Source organism: Cryptomeria japonica, chromosome 1 (genome assembly GCF_030272615.1).
Source record: "Cryptomeria japonica chromosome 1, Sugi_1.0, whole genome shotgun sequence".
In the NCBI taxonomy this organism is placed as follows: domain Eukaryota; kingdom Viridiplantae; phylum Streptophyta; class Pinopsida; order Cupressales; family Cupressaceae; genus Cryptomeria; species Cryptomeria japonica.
The window spans coordinates 322,784,446-322,804,959 of NC_081405.1; positions in this window are offsets into that span (position 1 = coordinate 322,784,446).

A 20,514-nucleotide genomic window follows, 5' to 3' on the forward strand; every position below is an offset into this window, starting at 1 on the left:
TCATGTACCTTCTCCAAGGTATCACAACCTATAGTGAATTCACCAAAAATAGTCATCCTAGGGAGGAGCTTCCCCTTGTTCATTTGTTTTAATTTTCTCCCTCTCCATCCACATTATTTGCCAGATTAATTCAAGGGATGCTAGCCTTGGAGAGACAAAAAGTGGAAAAATATGGGGTGTTTGCTCACACCCGTAGACCCTGATGATAGTATAATTTCCATACAAGAAGAAATCTCCAAAATTATGGATGAATGCCCCCTCTGGATATATCATCCCTTCAGCCCTACAAATTTTTATCCTCAGAATTTTAATGATATTCTTGGGTAGCCTTGGTAACCTAACTCCAAGCCTTGACAATACTTTCATGGCAAAATGATCAAATAAAACACAATAATTGCCAAACCTGGATCCTTTATCCCATACCTGAGTCCATCTCTGTACTGGCCATGGAAGACCTATGTGTGGGCCATTTGTCTTTATCATTAATTCTGGATCCCAGCAAGCCTTGTTCTGATAAAGAATCAAATGGCACAATAAAAAATAATGTTTGAAATCTAGCTTCTCATCCTTATTTCCTTCTTTAATTAGACCCTCACTAAGCTTATCATGAATAATAGCTGCAAAATCATATAACTCATTTATTCAAGGGTGTTGGGTGTTAATGGAATTCATCATGAAAACTATGGGCATTTGAGTAAGCCCACAATCTATCCCAAGAATTTTTCCTAATGCATAGTATGTCTTAACAAATTTAGGTTCAAAGCATTCCAATCTGAAAGGCTCCTTTTCAGATGGTAGGACATAGTTCTGTGAATTCTTAAAAAGTTTCTTCATAAAATGAAGAACAAGGTCCTTCCTATACCTCTCCCTCTTGTATTTATAATCCCTCTGCAGATTGCTTATGTTGATGCCCTTGAGGGTAGACCCATCCAAACCAAAACATTCAACAATGACCCTATGTGATATGTCCAATAAGACATAGTCTTTTCAGTTCTTGCAGTCTGTCTTGGGGAATCATAAGCCTTGGCCAACTCTCTTATCAACATAGGCTCAACAAAAACATTTGACACCACTAGCTTTCCCAAATTCAGTGTCCAAGGATTTGATACTATGATAGGCTTGTCTCTATTGCCAAAGGAGTGAAATGCATCCCACCCCTTTTGCTTTGTGAAGGTATCTTTGCATCCTAGCTCCTTATCATCAAAGGAAATTCTGAGGCTATCATTCGTGAAGGACACCTCAAACAATTCTAACAGGTCCTGATGAAGGCTTCTTGTCTATATGGTTGGCCTCTTTGTAGCTTCTTCTAATTTTCATTCAACTTCATGTTGCAATTCTTCTACAGTCATTCCAGGAACAAGAGGGGTGGTAGGCACTATTGCTAGTTTCTCTACCTGGGCTGATGATTCACCTTTAGATGTTTGTTTAGGCCGCCTTGTAGCTTTGGGAGTTGGCTTTTTTGCAGGAGTAGTTTCCTTAACTTGCTCTGAAGGGTTTTTCTCTTGAGGAATTTATGTTTCCTCAGCAGTAAGGTTGGCTGTGGTAGGGGTATTTTCTGCAAGAGGAGGGGTTTCAGTGGTGGGTGCTTCAATGGAGGTTTTTTGGGCACCTCTTCTCCTCTTCTGAATTGGTTTCCTGGTTTCCATACTTTTACCATCCTATGATTTCCACCATTTCTATGGGATAAGCCTTCCTTAGATCCCTCTTGTTTTCTTATCTCTCACCATCCTTCACTACCTTAGCTATCCCCATGGGATAAGGTTCCTATGTATTTATTTTTCTTTTTAATCCCACGGAACCTGGGAGAATTTCCTTTACCATCATGGGATAAGGCTTCTCTATCCTTTCTTTTTCAACACTTGTCCCTTTTTATTACACAACACATCAATCATCCTTGTTTCTCCTCGCGAGATAAGGTTCCAAGCATGTCTTCTAAGAATCTCCCTATCCCGCGTTGCTTGTAGCTCCCTATTTGTCTCCCGCTTGAAAGTGTTTTTCTCTATATGTTCACTCCATGTGGGATAAGCATTTTAAGATTATTCTCTCTTATCCCCATGGGAACATGTGGGGATAAGAGATCATCTTCATTTGGCTTATAGTTCTTATCCTACGACCACTTTTGAATGGGCAAAATTCCCTACAAGATAAGGTTTCTTCAGAATCCTTTGCTACTCCTTATCCCATGGGACCAAACTTAGCAAACATTCATACTTATTATTTCTTCCACTACCTCTTATCCCACAATACCTTTTTGTCAGCCTGGGAACCTTGTGGGATAACATTTACCTTGTAACTCTGAGCTATTTCTTATCCCGTAAGCTCATCTCGGTGTCCTAAAATCACCGTGGGATAAGACTTTCTTTTGTGCTCCTTATATTCTCTTATCCCATCATGTGGTCATAGTGCCTACTAAGAAATTTCTGCCAAACTTGTGAATGTTCCTTATCCCGCATGATCCTTTTGTTGTCATGAAATGACTGTAGGATAAGGATTCCTTTGTATCTGCTTGAAACTTCTTATCCTGCGGTGCACTACCACTGCTTCAAATGTGCCTCGAGATAACACTCCTCCTTGATTAGTGTTATTCCCTTATTTTCCAGGGCACTACCACTACTTCAAATGTGTCGCAGGATAACACTCCTCCTTGAGTAGTGTTATTTCCTTATCCCATGGGACTGAGATCTTTTGCTAAAATGCTCGCAGGGTAACTTTCTTCATATTTCCTTTTGTTGGTGTAAATAATTATTCATCATGGATATTATTACACTATACTTAAGTTTACTTAGGAAATGGATTTCATATAGTTTGGGTATGAGACACTTGGGTGTTTGTGCCACATTGGGATAGTGTGTGTAGGAGAATTTCCAACTTTTATGGTGTTGATCTCATTACTACTCTATCATATCCACTTATTGTGGAGTGATAATTCCACCTTCGGTGGGTGATCCACCTCATTTGGAATATTTTATTGTTTCTCCTACCTACCACACATATTTCCTACCTACCCTTGTTTCTTATTGAGCCACATGTCATGTTTGTGTGCTCACATATCCATATAGCCTTACCTATATAAGCAAGCTCATCTTTTGGAGGCATCCTAGACCAGATCTGACCTTGCCTTTGCATTTGAGTGGCCATTTCCATGAATTTTGAGTATAAGTTCGGCCTATTTTGGTGAAAATCAGATTTTGGGCTTGGAGGAAATTTTTTGCCCAATTTGGGCAATACGGTACGAATTTTGAATTTTTTTTTTTAAATATATATATTTTTTCTGCAAAATAAAATTTTCTTTTCTAACCCCATGACCCGTCGTACTACAAGTGTCATGATCTTTGTTGAGTTGTCCTCTGTGTTGTCGCCGCCATGCTCTCCACGCAGGTTGCACGTTCCCTCGGGCACTATGCTCTCCCTGTCGTTCTCGACAACTGCCGCAAGTCTTCACCGTTGTCGTGACCGTGTCACTTTTGACACCCTCCTACACCCGCTGACACATCCATCCTGGACACCAGCCCCCACAGTCCTACTGACACTGACACCCGCAGTCTCACCGACATCAGCCCCTTCGCCGCCAGCATCGGCCCCGGCCCCTCTGCCGCTAGCAAACCTACCTACTAGCTTCCTGTCGCTGCTCTGACCGGACCCTCTACCACTGGCGAACGAGCCTATCGACCTCCTGTCGCTGCTCTAATCCGGGCTCTACGCGGCTGCCATACGGGTTTTTGACTGCCACCCGGTGCCATGTCAACACAATAGACAGTGTCACATCAGTAAACAAATCAGCCTCTGCCACGTCAGCATCATCCACGTCATCTATCTATACTATACGGATGACACATAGGCAGGGAGGCAAAGTTTTTGCAACAGATAGATGACCATCAAATTTAATCATGTAGTTCATTGACGTCATCAATTTTTTGACTTTTTTTGCAGGCCCCTCTCATTGAGCTTTTCAGTTTTGCAATTCAACTTTGCAAGGCCATATCTTGCTCATTTTTGCTCCTTTTGGTAAAAAAATTTTTGAAATGGGATAGAATTTTATGTACTTTCTCGTGGTGGCATTATTTTCTGATTTTGATAGACAATTTTTTCATAAATTTTAGTTTTTTGGTGACTGTACCTGTCCAATCCCCATTTCTACAACTTTCGAGACTCTGTTTGGGCTCATACGGACTCCTTTTCAAGTGTCATTTTTTTTTAAAGTGCATGATTTTTTGTCTACTCTCATAATATTCTATCAGTTTTCAGCAATTTTGGCTAGAAATTTTACTTTTAGCATATGGTCTTTTTTTGGCCAATTTGGCACTTGTATTGCATAGATCTATCTTGTTGGTCTTTTGCTTTGTAGTTCTCAGCCTATTGGGGCAGTTGTAAAACAAAATCAGAAGTCCACCTTGCCATTGTTTGAAAGTGGCCTATTGTACACGCACTACATATAAAATGCCAAAATCATCATTTTGGGGGGGTACTTTGATTGATTGAATTTGGGGGGGTGTCTCTTGTGCTTTTGTGCTCTTGTGTTCCTTCCTTTTAGCTGCTATGGATTCTTCTAAGTTTCCTCTCTTAACTCCTCATAATTATGCTACTTGGAAAATTGATGCATGGAGTAAACTTATGGAAAAATGACTAACTCATTACATTGATGGAACTATTGTTGCTCCCGCTGATCCTAAGGCTGATCCTATTGGTCACTTGGATTGGCTCACTAAAAATATCATGGCAATTGGTACCTTAAGAAAGTATGTATCAAAGGATCTCATTTTTCATATTGAGAAATGTACTCTAATCAAGGATGTTTGGCAAAAGTTTCAAGACTTGTATGGTCAAGTTGATGAAATTAGGGGATATCAAATTAATAGTGATCTCACCATGTTAGATCCCAAGAACATTGATACTATACAAGATTATGTCACTAACGCAAAAGAGTTAAGGGCACAACTCAAGGATTGTGGCATTGATAAGAAGGATACTCAATTGATCTTCAATTTGATGGGCAAGCTTCCACAAGAATATGCAGCATTTGTTTCTAGTTTCCAAACCCATAGCATGACAATGGGTTCAAGCTGCACAATGCCTACATTTGATGCTTTCGCTGAAATGTTGATGATGGAACAAACTAAGTTGATAAGCATGGGCATTCTTCAGACTTCTAAGTCTCAGACATTAGTGGCAAATCAAGGGAACAAAGGACATCAAGGAAAGGACAACTCAAACAAGAAGAAATGGAAATCAAAGCCTAAGGACAAAGCACCACCTTCTCCACAACAAGGAGATTCATCCTCTTCCAAGAGGGACAATTCACCAAAGAGGGAGAGACCTACTTGTGCCTATTGTAAAAAATTTGGTCATGAGGAGCATCTTTTCCATTCTAAGAAGATTGATGAGCTCACACATATCCTCAAAAAGCACAACATTGATTTGCTTAATGCCTACAAGAAGGAGGATTCATCAACTTCCACTTCCACACAATCAAAGGGGAAAGGGCAAGCATTCATGGCTTCTACAAGTGGGAAGACTCACTTTTTGGGGACAGGAAAAGGAAAATCTCTTTGTGCTACTACTAGTCATGATTCAAGGAGATGGCTTCTAGATTCAGGGGATTCTCATCATATGGCATCTTCGATTCTTCACAGTCTATGTTCTCTACATTTGAGCCTTGCACCATGACGCAGATCTTGATGGGAAATCATACATACATGGATGTGATTGGGAAAGGAACTATTGCCATTGGGGATAACTCCTTCAATGATTGTTTTGTGTGTACCCCACTTGACAAACAATCTCCTTTCCATCTATCAAATCACACATGGAGCAACTAAGAGAATTGTGGAGTTCACACTTGAGTTAGTTTTTATTAGACTTGGAGACTAGAGATATCATTGCGACTGGGGTGGTGGATCATGCATCTTGGTTATACTCCTTTTCAGATTTTTTTGATGATAATGATTTCACATATGATGATTCTTCACATGATGATCACACTTCTTGTGATGGTTTGGATTTTGAGGAGAACTTTGGGTACTTGAACTTGGGGATTCTCACATGTGACCCTGTTCTTGAGCCTTGTGTTTCATCTCCTCCTATTGATATCACATCACCTATTGCACCTGATGTTGTGGATAGTACACCATTTTTTCCTTCATGTGATTCAATGCAGCAAGATATTTCATGTCTTCCAGCTTCAGTTTCATGGGATGATTACTTGACAAACATTGCAGGTTTGTTTGTGGAATCCTACATTGCAGATTTGGGAGACATCATTGATGATATTCATCTTCTCTTTGATGGATATGATCCTTATTCGATTGTTGCAAGGGAACACTCTGACCCTCTTGTTCATTCTCTACATGATCATTCTTTTGAGGTTGACATGATTGTGGATACTTATGCAGAGCACCTGGAGGAGGCCTCTTTATCCTTTGAGGAGACATGTAAGTCTTTGGACATTTTTCTACATTCACCTCCACTAGATCTTGGAGTGCCTTTTTCAGCAGTGTGGAGTAGTTTACCACCTTTGGAGGGGGTATCTTTCAGCATTGACATGGGGACATTTGAGCAGTTTTCAGAGACTTCATTCATCATGAGTTTTTTTCATACATCTTCCCTTCATGATTAGGGAGACTTCATGGATCCACCTTTGGTTTTGTTTCTTCCTAAGGGGAGGAATGTTGTTCGACATTAATGGAGTAGTTTCTTCTTTCATTCTTGAGCTTCTATCATTGGTGCAGAATCTACATTGAGGGGGGGCTACCTAGCTTCTCTTCTTCTCTCATATGGGGGGGACTTTTTCCTCACATGGGGTTTTGGTCCTCATATACTTCTATGGGAGTTCTTTTGTATAGCTTTCATCTCTCTTTTGGGGGAGGGTTTTTACCCATTGGGTTTTTCTCTCTTTCCCCACTTTGTGAGAGATTTCATTGCATTGGTTTGCATGCATTTGCATTTGTACATGGGTACCTAACATGGCCTCATAGCCAGGACCCATCTTGCATTGCTTAGTTGCATTGTAGACTTAAGTGCATTCCCCTAAGTTGCACTTAAGGGGGGGTGTTGGTGTAAATAATTATTCATTATGGATATTATTACACTATACTTAAGTTTACTTAGGAAATGCATTTCATAGTAGTTTGGGTATGAGACACTTGGGTGTTTGTTCCACATTGGGATAGTGTGTGTAGGAGAATTTCCACCTTTTATGGTGTTGATCTTGTTACTACTCTATCATATCCACTTATTGTGGAGTGATAATTCCACCTTCGGTGGGTGATCCACCTCATGTGGAATATTTTATTGTTTCTCCTACCTACCACACCTATTTCCTACCTACCCTTGTTTCTTATTGAGCCACATGTCACATTTGTGTGCTCACATATCCATATAGCCTTGCCTATATAAGCAGGCTAATCTCTATTGTATGTAACAACTATTGATCTTTTGATCATCTATCTATTGATGAGAATACAATTTATTCTTGTCCTATATTTGTCTCTCTATTTTGCACTTTTCATTGAGCTCTTGATCTTGGCAAAATCTCACACCTTTGATGTGATTATCCTGCACAACATCGACACTAAGGAAAACACTTAAGTGGATCTTTTGAGCATGTGAAAATTAGCCATGGGTGAAGTGATCATGCGAAGGGGCCTTCTCTAGGGGATTCTAAGACCTTTTGTCATGGGGATTTTGCAGCACTTAGGAATATAATGAAAAATTTTTAAAAACCCTGCTATGAGTGGTGACTTCTAGTGTGCGGGGACAGTAACAAATGACAAAGAACCCTTCTGAAGATGACTTAAAACATGGGCATTGCCAAACGCAGGTCAACTACCAAATATTACATAGCCCGAGAGAACAAAGGGAAAATGTAGCAAGGAAAAAACCTTTAAAAACCTAAACCCTAGGGACTGAGAATAATAGGCAAGGCACAATAAAAAGCCAATTTTTAGCACTTCTAATAGGGTTGAACTAAACTCATCCCCTCTAACCAATTATATCCTAACTTCCCATGGTATCTCTCCTCTCATGAGGACACTTGGCCTTCTTTCCACATATCCTCTTCCTCTATGCCACTTGTCCCCCCAATCATGACAAGTGTCATATCTCCTTGATTCTCTTCTAACTTCCTCTCCTCCCACCATTCATTTCTCCAGATCAAATATTCACCATTGATTTCTGCCACTTCAGCTCTTGCCTTGGAAAAATTATAAATATCTTTATTTTTCAATCATAAGACCCCCCTTAATCTTGGATTCTAGGCTTACACTCTACAATTTTGCATTTACGCTTAAATTTATCAGCATCTTAGTTTTTATATCAATCATCTTAGCATAGTTTTCATATTAATCTAGCATTTTGTATTTAGAATCTAGAATTATAGCAGATTACACTCATTCTTTAGGTTGTCATCTTGTAGAGCATGTAGCTGCTGAGAGCCAATCCATAGATCCATAAGGTCCTTGAAGATAAAGGATAATGAGATGCCATGAAGGAGTGGTTTATTAATATTTTTTATTATTTGCTTCCTTGATATAATGTTTTATTGAATGTGTGTTTATGCTTTTATGGTTTGATTCACATATTTTTACACATATTTTTTTGGCACCCACTGTGGGGCACTTGCCCCATTTTTAATATTTTCTTGCAAGTTTTCCTTGGTAAGTTAGCTTGAAGAAATGATTTAGTGCATTAACTGCAAATATCAATGCATCCATTGCAAATACTAGCCCATAAGATCCTTTTTTTAGTGCATACACGACCTAGATTAGTGCATCAACCTTACATTTCCACGCATCCACAAGATTTGATTTTGTTTTAATATTTTTAGTGCATTTAAGTAGAAGATTAGCGAATAGGAGTCTTATTTTAGCACATAGATAGGTTTAAGTAATGCATAGCTTGCAAACTTTAGCGCATCGACTCTCTATTTTAGCACATCTATGTTTATTTGCATAATTTTAAAATTTTGAGACTAATTAGCATCTTTATGTTTTGTAGGTACTAAATACGCTATCAAAGACTCAAATATAAAACTACTAACAATATCTCCAGGGGCTGGAGTTGTTTTTAATTTGTTAAATTAGGAATCTAGTTTAATTAGGTGGTTAAAGGAACACCATGTCTTCTATGTCTGAGATGATAAGTGATTATGCTTTCCCCTTCATTGGGTGTTCAAAAAACTCTCATCGTCTTTTCATTTTCAGTATTGTAATATCTTAGAAGGCTTGCCCTCCCAAGTAGCCCATAAGGTCGGGTGAGAGGGGAATGACCTAAGTGGGAATGGTTAAAGCCAAGTTCATCCAACCCACTATAAAATAAAAGTGGTCTTGATGAAAATTCAGATCAACAGAAGTGCTCAGGAATAGTTCTCCTCTATACCTTGGTTCTCAAGGTTAGGAGACCTCTTAATAGAGTTTATATCTCGGTGCTCTAAATGGATTCCCTTACTAGAACCATTAGAATAGAAGCCACCCTTTTAAGCCTTGGTGCAATAATTATTAGTGCAAGGGGATATCAGGTTTTCCCCCCAAGACACTCACCATTAGGCTCCTTGGAGGAAAGGTACAGATCCTCGGCTTTGCATAAACTACTTGTAGCCTATCGAGGAGAGGGTGATTGGGTCATCCTTCCAGTCCTGGGGGCCCCTACATGCCACCTCTCAACAATGACAATAGTGGGTATCCCCTCTTAGGGTGCTTACACTTGCATCATGGAGATTCCAAGCTATGGGCTAAGTTATTGCATTGCATCCAATCCCTTAGGGTAGAATTGTCTGAATTGTCTTCTATGTGCTATACCCATGGGAATTTGGGATTTCTTTGAGCCTCGAACATACAATCAATTTTTAGATCTTAGGGAAAAATAACTATTTGAATACTTGCTTTTGTGTTTGCACCATTAATAAAAAAGTCATCCACTGAAACACATAAAATTTCAATCTAAAACGAGATCAAACTATCAAAACATTGAACAATCAGAGAAATTTAGCATATTAACCAAATAGAATTGCTCATTAACTGAAAAGATTAGTACAAAAAGTGAAAACATCAGTGCATAGAATCCCCAAAGAGTGCATATATTGAACATAGTAGCGCATAGACAAAACATTTTGGTACATAGAGTTAACAAAATAATGCATAAGAATTGCAAAACAACACATAAACTGAAAACAAAAGTGTATAAGAGTCATAGAACAATGCATCGACTGAAAATATTAGTGAATTGATTAAACATATTAGCACATCATAGAAGCAGAATAGTGCATAACAGAAACATTGTAGTGCATTCAAAGTACAATTTAGCACATACAAAGGATAGTCTAGTGCATTGGAAGAGCAGTTTAGCACATAGACAAAACAGTTCAGTGCATACACACTTTTTTACTACATAGATCTTTTCATAGACCAAATAGAGAGTAAAATCCAACATTTCACTAAAACCAAAATTCAGATTCAGATACCCTTTTCTGAGTAGACTTCATTCTCATCATCACTAGAGATATTTCAAAACTAGGCAAAACTGGACTTATAAGTGAAACCTTTCTAATAAAGCTTAGATCAAACATTCCAAGTGCACGATTATCATTTCCAATCTCTGATTTGTCAACACAGTTTCATTTATCAAGATCTATCATCCTTTATCATGAAACAAGGGCATTAAATCATATCAACATAGTCTCATCAATAGGACCTTTCCTATTTGACTAGGTTAAACTCGCATTAAACTTGCACTTGAAACAAAGACCAAAGCTTAAAAATCTTAATCACTTGTATGTCAGTTTTGACTAGATATCAAAGGAAAAGACTTAAACAACATAAGCAAAAGAAAAAATTGTTAGATAATAGAGTTGTTGGAATTTGTCGTTGTTATTGATGTCAACATATTTTTGTGTTCTAGTGCTTAGGTGTTGCAGAGAGTTGGTTTGGTTGGTATATTGCAGATATGCTGATGCAGATTTAAGGATTCAGAGATTGGTATCTTTAGTTGATTCAACATGAGTTTCAGTGCTCTGGAAGGTGATTTGATCAGGTTATGAGGTTTAATGTGATGACTGGTTTTTTTGTTGGTTCTGTATTGTAGAGTTGTGATTTTTGGTTTGTATTGCTCTGAAATTGATTCATTATGCTGAGCGGATTTAGAGAGTGTTTGGGACATTCATGTGTGTCCTCAGTCTGAATGATTTGAAACTTCACAAACGTATCTTTCAGTTTGTCTGTAAGCTATGTTGGTATTCTTGTGCTCTGGAAGGGAGATGATGATGATTCTAGTTATCCGAGTTGTTGTGGTTCTTGCGGTGGAATTCATGTTTCTTATTAATGTTTTTCAATCATGTTCTATCCATGTTGTTGGTTTGCATTGATCATTGTACATGTTGTTGAAGATTTTATTGGTATGGTAGTATTCTTTGTGTTATACGACCATCTAGCCGACTTGATGATTCTTGTGTGTTGTGGATGATCTTGGTGAGATATTTGTTGGTGTTGCATGTTTAAGGTTTTGATTTAGGTCCATGCTATGTCCTTGCCAACATTGTATTGGTCCGCATATTAATTTACATAGTGTGTGACGTAATTTTGTAATTAGGTCTTATGAGTTGAGCTGACCTTGAAATTAAGGTTGATGATTTGTATAAATAAGAGTAATAATCATGTAAGATGTGTGTTTGAGTTCTTCCAGAGTGTTGTATGTGTGAAAAAGTGAATTGATCTTTTGGAAGTGTGAAGAAGAGCAGAGAAGAGTGTTGCAATACAGACAGTGTGCTTAACTGGATCTGTGATCACGCATTTGGAGATTTTATTCCTTCAGTTCATCAAATCTGGATTGGTGTTTGATCTTTGTAAGGTAGTGAGCCTTCCTTGGGTTGTATCCCTTTGTTGTTTTTGAGAAGTGAGCTCTAGGAAGTGTGCCTAAATGCATGTTTATTCCCCATTGTAATATTTACACATACTACTATAGAGTATCATCATATTGTGGGTAGGTTCCCACCATGGTTTTTCCCTTAACTAGGTTTTCCAAGTCTATGTGTGTTATGTGTGTTGTTGATGTGGTATTTATGTGTTGGTTGAAAATTTTCTACACCTGGGGGATGTGCAAAATTGTGGTTTCAACCACAATGTGTGAGTATGATACTCTCCTAATTTAGGGAAGGCTTCCCTTATCTACAAACTAAATTAATCTAATATGGATGGGACAACAATAGTTCTTCTTCTTTCAACAAAAACTATACTCTTTTATCTTCACAAAAAAGTAATAGCAATTGAAAATGAATAACAACAAATACATAAATGAGACTTTTTTATATGATTTTTGGAATATAAAGGGAAGCAAAGTTTCCATGAAAGTACAAAGACCTTCGTCACTTCCCTGAGATAGGAAAATAGAAAGAAATCTCAAAGTCTTCAAGTACTATTTATTCTCCTATCAATCTTTTTAGATGATTTTCCACTAACCAAGCACATTATGTAGCAGCTCAAAGTATAACAACATTATGCACTTCACATTATATTCACAAGTCTTAAAAATAGAAGCAACACAAAGTCTACAAGTTATCTTCCCTCTTGAGATTTCAACACTAGCTTCAAATATGATAAGCAACTCAAAGTCTACAAGACCAAATCTAAAAACCAAACATATAACTCTAAATACAATTAGCAGCTTAAAGTCTACAATATTGAATTTAAATCTCTCTTGAACAATAGAACAAAAATCACAATCAACTCTAGAAAATGTAGTCACATAACAACTTGCCTCTTTTATTGAAAGCAATTTGATTTACATCTAAGCTCAAAGTCTTAGAGTACACATACAAACTGGCAGAATTTTGTTGCATTGCCAAAAGCTTTCCATTACAATAGACCCCCTCAAGTATTTATAGGAGAGAAGCCTTGAAAAAAAGGTGGGAGGATCCTAACTAACTTGAGAAATTCTCTCAACCACCATGACTTATTCCAACTACAGTCCTAATTGAACTCAACTTGTAATTGCTTTACATGTAATTACAAAAGTGTAAGTGATGAGTTAACTTGCAATTACAAAGTTATTTTTTACATGTAACTTGTCAACAACTTAATTACAAATGCATAATTAAAACTATTTTATGTGTCCAAAGACACAACTCTAATTGCATCATCCTTTTTCTATGATGATCTTCATGTCACTTTAGGATGCTATAACTTGAAGTATTTTGGATTAGTGAAGACATCTTGAACCGGAATAGGAACTTGCATCCTTAATGATCTTTGTGTCCTTGGCCAATGAACTTCAACCTTATCTTCTTGCTTGGGGTAGTACTCGATTTTCAAGAGGGAAAAAGTTGCCTTCCTCTTTTCATGTCATGACCATCCCTGTCTTGAAAGTATTCTATGCTTTCAACCATAAAAAATTTTTGTATCTCTTCTTTGTATCATCCTCCAATCTTGAAATATGCTTGCAAAATAAGGCCCATGCCTTAATCCATTGATTTGGTGGACCGTGTGTGCTAAGCGAACTGACAAGGGAAGGGATAAACTAATGCAAAAATGGGCTCACAAGTGAATTTCAAGTTCTGGAAGTTGCATTACATGTGTGGGAAAAACAAGAGTATTAACTTGCAATTGTGGAGAACAAAACATGCAACTTAATATGTGGAATGTGTAAACACAAGTTTTCACTTGTAATCGGACCTTTAAAACTCATTTTCAAGTGTTTTTTGAGTGCAATTCGGAACAATTTTGGATCCTGGGGAACATTTTACAAGTATATAAGTGGGGAAGAACAAATGTGCAATCGGGCTTTTGAAACCCGAATGCAAGTATACTTGTAAAAAGGAAAATGAAGTAGTGAGTGAAAAATGAGTTTTTACATGTAGGAAATGGTGGAAATGGTATGTATAGATGATGGTAATGAGTATGAGTGAAAATGGAAAGATTTAGGGAAGATCATCTTTATGAAAATGGGAAGAACTTGTTAGGATTCCCAAAGATACTGAGAGGGGGGGGTGAATCGATATCTGACCGGTATATTAATTTTCTTAACTTATAACATGAAAAGCATATCAAAACTGTGTACCTGTAAACCAAAAATAATGCAATAAATAAGAGCAATAACCACAACATAAGAGACACACCATAACACAGTATTTTTAACGAGGAAAACCGGTGTGGGAAAAACCTCAGTGGGATTTGTGACCCACAATATTCACTTACTGGCCAATAAGAGAATATTACTGCTTACAATATGGGCCTACGCATGTAGGAAGGCCAAGTGCCTAGAGCTCACTACTTAATTACAAAAAGAAGTCACACTGAATTACAAAATGGATTATACAAATCCAATGTCTTGTACTGCTTCAGATCAGCATCTAGTATGCTGGATTCAGAACCGGTTTAAGCTCTGCAATATACATAAACCCTTATCCAATATCTACCTTACAATTCTCATATTAGGTCTGCATTAATCCTTCCATCTACTACATGCCATATCTCTCAAATGTTCTATAATGATCTCATACTTATATGAGTCATATTAAAATCCACCAAGTCGGCTTACAAAATATTTTACAATTAATTACAAAATACATTTACACAAAATTCCTATCGACCAGGGTGCCGATAATCTTCCTTTTGGTGTCGGTGATTTGTATGTCGATGTAGAGTCTGTCGGTGTCGGTGCCACATGACTGTAAGGTTGCCATCAATGAAAATACCTTCAATCACCTACAATTTCTCATTGGAGTGTGCATTTGCCAACAGTCTCCCCCTTTGGCATTGATGGCAACACTCATGAGAAAAATAAAAAAATGTCCAAAAAATGATGTCCAAAAAGAATCTCCCAAAATATCTTACCAAAAATGTGTTGTCAAAAAATGTATGCTCCCCCTAAGCTGATGATGTCTTGTTCTGATCATTTTTCTCATATCACTACTCCCCCTTTGACATCAATGACAAAGGTTGTCATTCGCTGTCAGTGAAGTGTGGTTCCTGCCTAGATCCTTGTATCCGGTGAGTTACAATCTGAAAAAGGTCTGCCAAAACCAAATTTAAACTATCGTTGAATCTTTTGCTATCTGTTAGTGCTTCTTGTGTTCTTTGAGCTATACTGGTGAGTATGTGCATTTTCTCTTCCGGTGTCTTTAGTCCTTGAACAAGTGCCTTTCAGATCTCTTTTCTCAAAGAGATGAGGTAGTCTGATTTGGGACTGAGTTTGCATTTAAGGTCTTTTGCCTTCCCTTTTATTTTATCTCTCTCTTTTTCAAATTTCTCAATTTTTTCCTCAAGACTGTATATCTCCTACTCTGTAACTGATAGTGGTTCAAATGAACCAATGAGGTTATCAGCTATATTGTCAATCTCCTTTTGTACCTTACTAATTTCCTTGTCTATATCTATTGTTAGAATGTCGCTTTTGCATGTATCTCTATAGAGTTCCTTAAACTCCATTATTGTTTTGTTTAGTGTCGGTAGAAGGGTACCAATGTGTCCCATGCACTTCTTTATTGTTTCATCAAAGAATTTCTCTTTCTCTATATTCATTTTCTCCTTAAATGTGTCCTCATTTATCTGATCAACTGTCAAAATGTTGTCAATGATGTATTTAGACAATGTGTCTAGTTGACCTAAAGAATCTTTATTATCCACAATGCACTTGGGTGATATCAATTTAAGAATAGGAATTGTGTCATCAATAGCCTTATAGGCTTGTGCATTACACTCAGTGATCTTCTTAATAGAGTCCAATAATACCTTTGTCATGTTCATTAGTCTAAACTTTGTCATTGGAGTACCAGATGTCTGCCCAACTATTTTTACAATTTCCATGCAGTCAGTTGTGGTAATAACTTTGCTTTCCTCTTTCTCAGAAGGATTTGTTTGAGTATTCATTTCTATTAGCAAAGGTTTAGGATTTTCAGCTTTTGTCAGTGGCGTTGTCTCGGTCTGAATCTATACATCAACCTGTTTCTGTTTCGATGCCTCAGATGATTTCTTTCAGCTCTCAACTATCAGTTTCTCAGATGTAGTCTTTGTATGTACTGTCAGTTTCTCTATATTTACCTCTAATTGTTTTTCAGTTTCATCTATCGGTTCTTCTGATGGTTTCCCAGTAGTGTCCTTTGCTAGTTTTTCTATATCTGTAGGTTTTTCAGTGCTTATATTTACAGTCTCACTAACTCCAACCTAAACATCTGCAGTTGGTGGCTCAGTAGCCACATCTTTCTTCTTATTCTCAGTGGTTTCTTTATCTACCATAATATTCACCTCTTGTGTATCTATATTCATGGTATACAAAATTTCAGACTCAGGATTTGTATCCTCTAGAGGAGTCTCCATACTCTCTGTAGTCGGTTGTGTGTCAACTGTTTCTACCGATGGAGTATCAAAAAGAGGTGGGGGTAGGTTATCAATTATTTTTAGGTTTGGAGGTCCACCTTCCTTACCTTTCCCCTTATCCCTATCCTTTTGATATACTCTGATAGTCTTGGGTCTTTTGAGTTGTTACTATTTCTCCTTTTCAACAAAGAATATGTCCCATTGGTCCGCAGTCTCTTCTGAAATGTCATTCATTCTTCCTGCCATCAGTGCTACATGTCAGTGACCGGTTGAGAATACTATCCAGTTGGCCTCATTGATTAATTGATCAATCTCTTCAGGTGAGTTCACTGGGTGAACTGCAAGTAATTTCTCAATTTTTATTTTCTTATCCAACTCAACAATAGCTACCCTTCTAGCTTCAAGTCTTTTGTAGAGATCAGTGGATATTTCATCAACAATTTCCATCAAAAATTTCTTGTAAATATCCAAGTGTAAAATTACACTATTTTCTTTGCTTTCTTTGTCATCAGTGGAAAGTGTGTTATACAGTTAGCTAATGTTTTTCAACTTTCCATCCTCTATTATTTCACTAAGGAGTTTATCCAGTGGAGCAATGTCTTGTTTTACCTTTTTCTTCTTAGGAGTCAACTTCTTAATTGGAGGCCTTACTGCGTGTTGCTTTTGTCTTGTTCTTCTGGGTGTAGGTGAGGGTGTCGATGAGTGTTTTCTTTTCCTTTCTACCCTTTTAAATACCACTGGTATATCACTCTCAGAAGAAGTTGCAATCAGCGAAAGATGAGCTTCTGGTTGAAGTCCTTACAGCTCACTTTCCTTGATACCATTTTGTTTCAAAACATCTTCCTTAATTGCTCTTGCTTGTCTAGTTCCCTTCTTCACTATTTGTTCAACTTTATTAACTCTTTTCCTAGACTGAATACCACTTTCAATTGTTTCTGCATTGCCAAAGACTTTCTTAGTGGGTTCCTTTGGTGCTTCGAGGAGGTATTTTGCATAAGTTTCAATAATGTTATCATCTATTTCATAGCCCATTTCAATTACCTAGATAGTTCTAGGGACAACTACCTCCATCTATATTTCATATTTCTTAATTACAAAACATATTTCCTTTTGATATTTATCCACAATTGCCTGAGACAGCCTAATTCTTGTCTTCATTTGAGCCTTTAGTGCTTGAAAATGTTCATTTATGTTTTTCTCTCTATTTTCTCCCATGTTGTTTAATGTATCCAAAAGTTGCTTTCCTACCGGTATATCAAAACCAAAATCTCTCCTACCAATACCGGGTACTTGCCTAGTAATGTATAGCATTAAACATACAAGAAAATTTCCAAATCTAAAAGTTCCTTTCTTATCTCCTTTGATCTTTCTCAGATTGTCTATCAATTCATCTTTAAGTCATTCACACACATCTATTCTAGCATTATCATTAACCATGTCATATGCACTTTAAATACATAGGCTAGATACTGAGTTTAACCTATTTGCATGTGTAGCCTTGTAGCCTAAAATCATACTGACAAATCTAACATTTATGTCCTTCACATCATTGACTCTAAGTGATCTCTTGTCAAATGTTGTGCCGGTTAGGTCCATTACTGTGTCATTGGAGACCTTTTTAGTTCTGTCAAGCCTGCTACTAGTGGAAGGTAACCCTATTGCTGCCTTAACTGCTTCTTTTGTGATCTTATGGATGGAATCCAACCAAAATAATTCACCATGAACTCTTCTTAGCACAATCCTTATAACATCCTTGGGAAAATCCAGGACGCTAAGGATTTCTGTAAAACCTAGGGTTTCCACTATCTTATGTTCTGATTTGATATTTCCAGATTCATCACAAATCATAGTCTTATACATGTTCTTGATTTCATCATCTCCTAATTCCTCTATAGGAAAATGTATGTATATCCTAGGGTCTTTAGCATATACTACTCCCTTAGGAATTTGAGAAAATGTACCTATGGTATCATCTTTCTTCGCAATTTCAAGAACAAGTTTGAATACAGGTCTAGGGTGCTTGATTACTTCAATCACGGTAGGGTTTGCAATAAATTCAAGTGTGGATGAGGAAGCCATAGTTATAAATACCTCAATCTGCCTTAAGGATGAGTGCTTGGATGAGTAGCTTCACTTTTTCGCTAAGGATGCCTTCGCTCGGGAATTTTCACGCTCTCGAAGATTTGAATGCTCAGTGAATAAAAAAGGAGCCAAAACACTTACTTTATAATGTTATTTTCTCCAACTACCACATTTAATGCTTGTCGGTTAAGTCACAACTTAACTCATCTTCTGGTAAAGAAGTAATTCAACTTCTCACCATCAACTGAGGGTATGTTAGCATGTTTTTCAATTTGTTGCTAAACCCCCAAAGTATTTTCCTTCAGTTAGATGAAGAGTCTCTTGCTAGTGGAGTGATACTTTGTTCTACCGGTGGAGGAGTATTCCCATCAACATTCTGATCTGACTTTCTGATCCATTATTTTGAGAATTCTTGCTTTAACTCTTCAACTTTTTCTTTACCTTTCAAGCTGGGTCTTTTGTTATTTTTCAGTGGTGTCTTGCTTCTACAAAATATAGCAATATGTCCAATCTTGTTACAAGCATAACAAGTCACAATGTTTTTCTGAATAGCTTTCCCATATCCTATGCCAGTTTGTGTTCTGCATTGATTAGATAAGTGTCCAAATCTTCCACAAACATAACATCTAACATTCATTCTGCAATTTTCTGAATTATGACCAACTTTGTTGATTTAGAACATTGATCAGTGGGTGCATTAGTGTTTTGATAATTTCTAGATCTACACTGATTTTCTCTATGACCATACTTGTTACAGTTAAAGCATTTCCCATTAAATTTGTAAGCATTAGGTTGTCTTACCGGTTTGCTATGATCATGATTGTTTGCAGTACTAGATCTTTCACCAACTTCAAAGCCAAGGCCATTAGCATCACCATTTGGTTTCTGATTTTTCAGCTTGTCATCAAGTTCTTCTGAACTTTTCTTGAATTTTTCCTTGTGTTGATTTGCAACAGTCAGTTCATTCTCCAAGATTCCTTTCTATCTCATGAGTTCAGTTATGTCATTTTGTGTATGCATCAAATTTGTCTTTAACATATCATTTTCATGACTAAGTCTTGTGTTTTCATTTCTAGCATCATTCAGTCTTCTAACCAAGTCATCTTCATTCTTCTTTCTATCTTCAATTTCTTTACAAAATCTCATAGTCATATCTTGCATCTCATTCTTCATTGTATTGTTTTCTTGTCTCAGTTTATTTACCAGATCATTAAGAGTTTATTTTTCATCCTCATCATTCTACATCTTTTCACAAAGTTCTCCTCTCTTATTCCTTTCTATAGTGAAATTTTCTTGAATTCCTCGAATAATATCCTGTGTAGCCTTCAGATCATCTTCAAGTTTGATATTTTTCACTTTTTCTGCATCATAGTCTGAAAGAGTTGTTTCCAATTGCTTCCTCAAGTTTTCCATCTCTATCGATGTCAAGATCTTCCTCAATTTGTTGGGCTTTTGAAAATAGAGAACCAAGCTTTGATACCAATTGTTAGGATTCCCAAAGATACTGAGAGGGGGGGGTGAATCAGTATCTAACCGGTATATTAATTTTCTTAACTTATAACATGAAAAGCATATCAAAACTATGTACCGGTAAACCAAAAATATTGTAGTAAATAAGAGCAATAATGACAACATAAGAGACACACCATAACACAGTATTTTTAATGAGGAAACATGGTGTGGGAAAAACCTCGGTGGGATTTGTGACCCATAATATTTGCTTACTGGCCAATAAGAGAATATTACTGCTTACAATAGGGGCCTGCACATGCAGGAAGGCCAAGTGCCTAGAGCTCACTGCTCAATTATAAAAAGAAGTCACACTAACTTACAAAATGGATTATACAAATCCAATGTCTTGTACTGCTTCAGATCAGCATCTACTATGCTTGATTCAGTACCGGTTTAAGCTCTGCAATATACATAAACCCTTATCCAATATCTGCCTTACAATTCGCATATTAGGTCTGCATTAATCCTTCCATCTACCAAATGCCATATCTCTAAAATGTTCTACAATGATCTCATACTTATATGAGTCATATTACAATCTGCCAAGTCAGCTTACAAAAGATTTTACAATTAATTACAAAATACATTTACACAAAATTCATGTCAGCCAGGGTGCCGGTAA